We start from the raw sequence: 8,710 nt of genomic DNA, 5'->3' as shown, positions 1-8,710 counted from the left end.
ATTTCCTCCATCACAGCCTTAGTTGACAACACATATTGCCTTGTTCCCTTGTTCATTACAATCCTATTTCTTCTTGCATATACATTTTGCGAGTATAATTTGCTTGCCTTCAGTCTGCCATTTTAGCTTGCACCCACTCGAGCTTGCATTTAAACCTTCCGTCACTTTGGCTTGCACCCATTCGGGTTTGCATTTAGACTGTCCACCACTTTGGCTTGCAATTCAACAGGCTCACACTTTGACAGGCTCGCACTTTGCTTATTATCTTCAATAGGCTTGCAACTTTACAACTCGCATTGAGCTTCCACATGTTGAGATCGCACCTTTGACAGACTCGCATCTTTACATACTGTCTTCAACATGTGTCTTTAACAGGCTCGCAACTATACAGGGCTCGCACCTTTATAGCTCGCATTAAGCTTCAACATGTTGCTGAGCTCTCACATTTGACAGACTTCCACTTAGCATATTGTCTTCAACAGGCTTGAAACTATATAGGGCTCGCACCTTTTGGTGAGCTCACATCACTTGCTTTCAAGTTCGCCACTTGCACTTTGGGCAACTCACATACTTTCTTTGAAGCTCCTCCTTCAACTTATCCAAGCTTGTTTGGGAGTCTCACAGGGTTGAGCTATTGATGTCTTCTCTACAAGCAATCTTAAATGACATGCTTTGGCAACTTCTTTCTTTTTAACAAGTAGAGAAAAAGCAAAAAAAAAATTAATACAAAAACATACCATTTGTTAACCTACAAGTGATCTCAAAGAAAAAACCTTTCAAAGATCATAAAAGCTCCGATACCAATTGTTGGAGTTTTTGTAGGAGCAGAGGAAGAAAAACAGGACACAAGACAAGGCAGCAAGATACAAGAAATATTTTTACTTGCTCACAAATGTGCAGCAAGGGAGCTTATGACTGATAGCTCATTTTTGCTCACTCATTCAATAAGACAACAATACATTTATAGTCAAACATCACCAAATACTACCTACTACCACTAAGTAGCCTAGTAGCATGATAAACATTGCTTGTACACATAAATAAGCCACCTAAACTAGTCATTCAACACCTAATGTATCAAATTGTCATCAAGTTGTTCATTTTCAACTAGTTTGATTACAATGAAACTAAAGAGAAAACCTTGCTGTTACAACAAGCATACTTGCTACAGCATGTTTACAAGCTGCATGCACTTCAACCAAAAATATCACAGTAGCATGGTTGGCCAATTTTCAACACTTATCCCATATAAATCGTTTTACTATGGTGTTTAATAGAAGTATTTTTTTTCTTTTTGCACATGTTTTAATATAGGAATTAGCATTAAACTAATCCAATTGGTAATATTTAGCCACTTTCATGACTTATTTTTAGTAAGGAGATGGATTTTTTATTAGTTTGAATAGGTCTTAGTTTTTACAAAACCTTTTACTTATCTTTCTAATTTCTATTTTAAAATTGTACTAATTATTTTAGCTAACCGAATTTAGGTTTAAGTAAACCAAAGGTCCTATACTCTTTTGAAATTTAAAATTTAATTTTATATTTTAACTTAGGAATTAGGATGGATGCTATAAAAAAAGGTAAAGTAACTCTCTGAATCCTTATTTTTTCACATTTTGTATCAATTTGGTTCTTACTCTTTAAAAGTATATAAATAATTATTTAAAAAAATTATTTTTTTTTATTTTCAATAAAGTATAATAATTGTAAAAAATTAAAAACTCTTTAAAATTAAAAATATATGAAAAATATAAAAATGTTCAAAAATTCAAAAAAATGTGTTAGTTACTTAAACCTATCCATTGGTTGAGCTGATTCGAGCTATGGCTAGAGTCTAAAATTTTTTTCAAGCCCATACTCATTTTTGGCTCAGCCCATCCGAAAAGCACATTTCACTATTCAAAAAAAATATTTTGTAACACTCTGAATTTTGGGGTTAAAAGTTTTGAGTTTTATGGTTAGAGTCAGTGAGTAGGTTGTGCTATTGTGTTTAGTTGTGCGTTTAAGTGACAGAATAAGCCTGCTGGTCTAGTGGTTGGTAGTGTGTTAATGTGCCTTTGGGTCACGGGTTTGAGTCCTTTGGAATGTTTTGAGGGACCATTTTTTTTGTTTTAAAGGTTTAGATAATTATTTTCTTTACTTACTGTTTATTATTATTGTTATGATTATTTTTATTTTTCTTTTCTTTCTTTCTAGAGGTTCTCCTTTTCCCCTTTCTTTGTTTTCTTTTTGTTTTTTCTTCTTTTCTTTTTTGAAAATAGTTGTGTTGTAGTTTTCGAAGAGCTTTGATTTCTTGGTCATCAAGTCAGGTTCTGGACGTCTCTGATCGTGAATCAGGTGTGGGTTTAAACTCTCCAACTTCTTTTACAGTTTATTGCTTCGATTATGTGGAATTTGATATATTCTAAGTGGTTTGGTGAGTGTGTGGAAGGCTTCGCTCCTAAGTTGCATAAAACTTGGTTTTCTATGGCATGTTTTTGAACTATTAGAGTTCAGGGGGCGTTTGGTGTGTAAATTCACGATTTGCAATATGTTTTGAAGTGGTTTTGGGACCACATGGGTGGACACACGAGCATGTGCCTATTCACACGGCCGTGTGGAATTAGGAATTATAGTTTTCAGGCAGGATTAGGTGTCACAAGGGCCGTGTGGCTGATTTGGGAAATTAGTCGATTTTCACACGGCCGTGTCCTTTGGTTACACGGGCGTGTGCGTTTGGAAATTAGGGTTTGGCTATTTTGGTGCCACATGGTCTGGTCACATGGCTGTGTGTCCTATTTGAGGGTTTAAGGATCTTATATGGGCGTGTGTTTTGGACACACGACCGTGTCTGGTGGGCACACGGGCATGTGAAACCCTCACACGACTATGTCTGCCCTGTACCCTATTTTAGCACAAACGAACAGAAAGTTACACGACCCGATCACACGACATGTCCCTAGGTCACACGGGCGTGTGCCCTCCACATGGGCGTGTTGACCCCTCACACGACTTGGGCATTTCCATACTACAGGGGCACAGGGTAGTATGGCCCTTTCTCTCTGATTTTGATCTGTGCCAATTTTAGGCTTGATTGCATTTCTATAGGTTCCGACTCTTAGCAAAGTCTCAGTAAGGGTGGTCGGAAATTTGTTTCAGCTTTAACTTGTGTGTTTTTGTTGTTACAGCTTTATGTAAGCAACTCGTTTGAGTTTTATTCGATGTTATTATGAAATTGATTTTGAATTCGGGTTAATGAGTGTACGTATTTTTGAATCTGTTTGATTGGTGTGTGGGAATTTGTATGTGGTACACATTCTATGGTTGCACGAGAATTCTATCATTGATTGACTGGATGTGAGTTTGTGTTTGAATGACTGTTAGGAAATTTTATATTTTGATTCCGTATGCTTGTCTACATACATATATTTGCATAAAAAATTTTGGGTTTAGTTGTGAAGAGAAGGAAGATTGTTCTAATCTAGCAGTTTAAATTGCAACATATTTGTACAGCGGCTTACTGCAATGCACTGTATTGTATATACGCCAACTTTGCTGTGTCTTATTATCTGAGTGGCTTAGTCCATATACATGGTGTGTAGGGTTGGATGGGCCTTTCGAGGTTCTTTATGGTGTGCTTGGTTGGATGAGCTTATGCAGCTCTTTTGGGGTGTGATTGGAGGTCAGAGAGGTGTGTTGGCTGGATGAGTGAGTTTTGTTACTTGAATGCATTCATACGCATCTGTTTAAGTGACTGGGTGTGAGATTATTTGACTGTATTCTATCTGACTGAATAACACTTGTGACTGAGTGTATGTGTATGACATGGTGTGCTTGAATTGTTACGTTCTGTTGGGACGTTGATTCCAAGTTTACTTTCTGATTCTATGTATATTTTTCGTTATCGAATTGGTTTATGTAATTCTGTTATTAGTCATATGTCGAACTCACACTGAGCTCATGTAGCTCACCCCTTTAGTGTTTCCCCTTTCAGGTACATTTACATGTTTTAATGCTGGGCTCGGTATGCGGAGGTCTCAGACAGTCACGATTAAAAATAGGCTTTAATAGTGTTATTATAATTTCTAAGATTATAATTATACAGTTTGTGTTATAAGTGCTATTTGAAAACTGTGGTATGAAATTTTGTGTTTTACTCTCGTAAGTGTCGTTGGGACTGCATCTTCTTTTGAAATATCAAGATTTTATAATTGAGAGTTTTTTTACAACTTAAATACTATTATGTTTTTCGGTTTGTTAAACTAAAATTTACCTTTAATCACTTTGGTGATCAATGTGACTCCGGGATTCGGCCTAAACTTCTAGGCCGAGTTTTGGGGCATTACATATTTTTTATATTAATATTTTATAATTAAATTTAATTTTAAGATTATTTTTATTATTTAAATTGAATTTAGGTTAGTCTCGCCCAAGATATAAAAAATCATGTCCAAGCTTGGCCCAAGTTGGATCAAGTTGGGCGTGCTACCTGACCTATGGACAGGTCTATTAATTTACTCCATGAATGATAATAATGTCGCTCCAAACTTTCAGCTATTTATTCGGTCTTGTAACACCTCTCACCCAATCCGATAACAAATCCGAGCAAAAGATGTTACATTTAAGCACATAATCATCTTTTGAAATCACACTCATACACTTGTTTTATAACATTTCTATTATACATTTATAGTTCATATTTACACTACCAAACCTTGTACATGTCATCTCTAACGTCCAAAATTTATATATACACCAAAAAAGAATTTGGTATTGTAGCTTGGATTAGTGATGTGATCCAAGTTGAAGTAACAATCCTCGTAAAGAAGTAGCCCAATTGCCTTCAATTTACTTTCTTTCACATACTCGTTTAAACAAATACATTAAGCTATGTGAATAGCTTAATAAGTACATAATTAAATTCAATCTTTCCATTTTATATATATTCAATTTAATTAATTTTAATCATATTTATTCACACAATTTCTTTCACTAATATGCATAAACTTTTAATTCATTTCCAAAACATAAAATCATTTAAACTAACTTTATGACTTATAGTTTTCACTTTAACAAATAGAATCACCAATTAACTTTTACATTCACATATCAAAATCTTTTCTCATTTAATAACATGACATAAACACTTAATTCTCATTTTCACTTTTATCTTGATTTTCACATTCTATTACACATACATATACACTTTTACTTTCACATATTACTGTTGTAGTCATTAGTGAGTCTCAGAGAAGTTCAATAATTTTGATAAATTGCAGAGATCCAGGCCAAACACGATTTCCTGGCCAATAATGGAACTCCGATAACGGGAACTCTGAAAAATATACAATAATTCCAGTAAACACATCACATAACCTATTTCTCCTCTATTAATCCCCTCCAAACCCCCACAACACTATCCCGGTTCCTATTCAAACCCCCAGCCCCTCTCAACTCCAAAATCATTTTTTTATTACATATCATATATCCTATGTGCTCACTAAGACATTTATTTACGAAACACTTTATTTGTTCATTTTAAATCACATAAACATATGCATAATATTTTCATTTCATCATTCACATATTCACTTTCATATAACATACTTGACATATCACCTATATCACTCTGCATCACATCATTAATTCACTTTGAACTACATAACCACATGCACTACATCTTCAATTCATACATTAGTTCACATGAACACTAGCATATCACATATTTACAATACTTTACAATTTGGATTTTAATTCACTTTCATATAACATATTACTTTCATAAAACATATTTATTTAACTAATTTAACGCACTTGGTAATTTTTAAATATTTTATAATTTAATCTCTAAATTCATGAAAATTCAACATTTATTTTATAACCACTTTAATATCACTTTTCACTTCGATAAAAACTTTAATCATAATATTTATTTCACACAAAAATATTTACACTCTTTATAATTTAATCCTTAGTTTCATAAAATTCATTAATTACTAAATTATCACTTTATCATTTCTTACATTACTAATATACCTTTATTTACATATTCACTACTAAATTCAATATACATATTCAATAATCTTAATCATGTTTTATTTAATTATTTCATATTAAAATTTTAATACTAAAATATTCAAATTAAAATAAACTAACTTGAATTCAATTAAGTACTTACCTATTTCTCTACTTGAAAGTAACTCTTCCCTTGACTTTCCCAAGCTTTCCCTGCACTTTCATCTTCATCTAAGTTGTTTCCGTGATTGAAAATATTTCATAGCACTCTAGGATATGAAATTAAGCTATGGTTTTAAAGAAAATCTCAAAACAAAAAAATGTATGGGAGATTTTCCTCTTCTTTTTTTTTTTTTTCTCTTTTCTTTTGCCTTTTCTTTCTTCCTTCCCTCTATTTCCTTTTACTTTTTCACTTCATTCAATTTAATCTCTATCTCAAATTTTAAACTCCACATATCAATACATATCCATATCACGTTCATAAAAATATTTATTCAATTTCATCTCCTTTCTAAAATGGTCAATTTACACTTTTAGTCTTTCAACTTTACAAAATTGTAATTTAATCCTTACTAAATTTCATTGTTCATACTTTCACTCCAAAAACTTATCCTTTCTCAAAGACTAAAATTTTGGGGCATTATAGGTCCATATTAAATCAAATTTGAACATGTTTTTTTTAAATTCAATCAAATTAATTATATATCGAAAATATTTTTATGTAAATTTAATTATAAAGTATATAAAATATTAGTATAAAATAATTTTAAGTAATGATACAAACTTTGAATCGATTCAAATTATTTAAATTTTTTACTCTATGAATGACAACTAAACGAATTTTAATGATTGTTTTATATATAAATGATTTGAATTAAATAATCATACAAATTATAAATCAATTTGAATTAAATTTAAATATAGTGTTAATTTTTCCAAACATATTATATGATAATTTCAAGACTTAATTTATTGGCTTTTTAAGGAATAACTTATTGCCTTTGTATTTTTGAAGGAAATTTTATTGCCTTTGTATTTTGCCAAAATGGGTCCTTCTTATATCAAATTATTTTAATGTAGTCTATCTTGAACCAAAAATATATTAAATTTAATTTAAAATGGTTCAAATTTATTATTATTATTTAAAATTGATTTTATATTAATATTTTATATATCGTATAATTAAATTTACATAAAAATATTTTTGATATATGATTAATCTTATTGAAATTTAAAAAATATATATTCAAAATTGATTTAATATGAATCGAACTCGAAGTTTGGAGAGACCTTATTACCATTTATAGAGTAAATTAATAGACATGTTCATGGGTCAGGTAGCTTGTCTGGCCCGATAGGCCCGATCTAACTTGGGTTAAGCTTGGAAAATGTTTTTTTTGTCTTAGATCGAGCCGACCTTAATTCAAATCAAATAATAAAAATATTCTTAAAATTAAATTAATTATAAAATATTAGTATAACAATATATTTTTAATATTTTATTAGTTTTTGAATATTGAAATTGACTTTTTGGGTGGGCCAAGCTGAAAAAGGGCTCGAGCTTGAAACTTTTTTTGACCCAAGCCTCGGGTAAACTCTGCTCGACTTGTGGATAGGTTTAAGTAAATAATACATTTTTTGAATTTTTGAAAATTTATATACTTTTAAATTATCTTAAATTATTTTTATTCTTTTTTAAATTTTAAAGAGTTTTTAACTTTTTACAATTTTTTATATTTTTATTGAAAATACAAAAAATAACTTTTAAAACAATTTTTGTAATTATTTATGTACTTTTAAGGAGTAAAATGAAACCAACAAGTAGTTGGAAGAAATGAAAATGGATTTCTTAACTAAGCATTTGGATCAAGTTTGAAACTTGGAGTCGACATTGGGAGGGCTTTATCTGGATACCACCCCTGGTCCAAATAGGACTATACTTAGACCAGAAAACTGTAGAAACTGATGAGGATACCGATGGTTATATATATATATAAAGAGTAAGGACCAAATGTTGGGAGGGATTTACCAAAATACCATCTCGACATATGTGGTTGTACCAAAAAAAAGAAGAAGGAAGGACCAAATCAGAGGCGAATTTAAGGGGCTGGTAGGGGACTCGACCCCCCTAAAATGGAAAATTATTATTTAGGCCCTTTAAAAATTTTAAAATTTTTAAATAGTAAAGGTAAAATTGTACTTTGGCCCCCCCTAAAATTATAAAAATTCGATTTAATCATTTAAAAATTATAAATATATAGACTATAAAAAATTAAAATTTCATTCGCCCCCCTAAAAAATTGTTCTAGCTTCGCCCCTGGATCAAATGTTGGGAGGGCATTACTTGAATACCATCCTGACCTAAACAGGACTATACTCAAACTGTAAAATGGATGAATGGAGGAGGACACATGTGATTATAAAAAAAGAAGAAGTAAGAACCAAATTGACACAATTGTAAATAATGAGGACTAAAAGAGTTATTTTACCTTTTTTATAATAGCCAAATCAACCATTCCAATGGAAAAATTGATGGAAAGATCAAGATTTTCAAATAAAAAAAAAAAGCTAGGAACCCAATGTATTTTAAAGTATAGGAACTAATCAAATTTTAAAATTTAGAAGAGTACAAGTAACTTTTGCATATTTAAACTTAAAATTTTGGCTTAAGGGTCAAAAAAGCCGTAAGCAAAAAAATAAAAATAAAAATCAA

This window comes from Gossypium raimondii, chromosome 13, assembly GCF_025698545.1.
Source record: "Gossypium raimondii isolate GPD5lz chromosome 13, ASM2569854v1, whole genome shotgun sequence".
NCBI lineage: Eukaryota > Viridiplantae > Streptophyta > Magnoliopsida > Malvales > Malvaceae > Gossypium > Gossypium raimondii.
This window is presented reverse-complemented; position numbering follows the sequence as displayed.